The sequence below is a fragment of the Priapulus caudatus genome, unplaced genomic scaffold (genome assembly GCF_000485595.1).
Source record: "Priapulus caudatus unplaced genomic scaffold, Priapulus_caudatus-5.0.1 Scaffold614, whole genome shotgun sequence".
In the NCBI taxonomy this organism is placed as follows: Eukaryota; Metazoa; Priapulida; class Priapulimorpha; order Priapulimorphida; family Priapulidae; genus Priapulus; species Priapulus caudatus.
Window position 1 is genome coordinate 28,010 of NW_014577675.1, and position 1,150 is coordinate 29,159.

The following is a 1,150-nucleotide window of genomic DNA, read 5'->3' on the forward strand; positions in this document are numbered from 1 at the left end:
CGGAGGCGGCCATGTTTTATGTCCGCGGGGGCGGCCATGTTTTATGTCCGCGGAGGCGGCCATGTTTTATGTCCGCGGGGGCGGCCATGTTTTATTTCCATGGGGGCGGCCATGTTTTATGTCCGCGGGGCGGCCATGATTTATGTCCGCGGGGCGGCCATGTTTTATGTCTGTGGGGGTGGCCATGTTAAGTCCGTGTTGTTTCCGTGTGCAGGTACGTGCCGGAGCCGCTCCGGGATGAGCTGGATAATCTCGGCGAGGCGCAGAGGAACGAGTTGAACAAGGTTAACGTGGAGCTGCTGCACCAGCTGAAGAGCACCGACTCTGCATTCACCCTCGGTATGTCCTCTCCTCCTCCTCCTCCTCCTCCTCCTCCTCCTCCAACCCCTGAGGGTCACCGGTGGTGGCGGTTATGTGTTCATGCGCTGATCAAGGAATCGATGATCTGCATCCGAGCGACTAAAAAAATTTTAAAAATTAAAATTGAGATTTTTTCAATTTTTTTCAATTTTACTAGCGAGACAACCGTGATCTCTTAGCTTGGATATCGTTGCTAAGTCGGTCAGGCACGTTTTTTACTGAACACGCTCAGTATCGATCAGTAGTCGATTCTTGGGAATTTCGTCACTAAGCAGTGTTTTTATAATGCTCTCGTAGCATAGCCGATTGGCTAAAGCTACCGGCCAATCACACGAGACGTATAAATCGAGTGTACCACCGACCCTGTGGCAAATTTGCAATCGTCAAATCGTCGCCTTTCCTCTCGTTCTTATGTTAGTAGTGTACACATGTGTAGGAAAGAATATAGCTAAACAAGGTTGCTGTATACGGTTACTAGTAACAATTTACTGTTACTGAAATTACGGTTACTATTTTCTACAACCTCCCGCACTGTTAGCTGAGACGATATTTGTTGACGTAATTGTTCGGGGATGATTTTTTTTTAACGTAGGAGAGACGACGGATGGACTGGCGTGCATACGCTTCGGGATGGTGACGGAGGACACTGACACAGAGGACCTGATCAGTGTCGTCTTTGACGCGGGACGTGAGGTGGAGGAGTCATCCAAGGTAAGGGTCACACGCGGACTGTCGTGTACGCGCGCGTCCGAATATAAATTTACCTCTGTAATGTGTAGTAATACAGTAA

The 1,150-nt window shown here is 49.2% G+C and overlaps 1 protein-coding gene across 1 annotated transcript in view; it reads left to right on the top strand.

Moving 5' to 3' along the window:
• LOC106812159 (putative pyridoxal-dependent decarboxylase domain-containing protein 2) overlaps positions 1-1,150 on the top strand; it is a 16,857-nt gene that overhangs the window by 8,079 nt on the left and 7,628 nt on the right. The window lies entirely within an intron of this gene.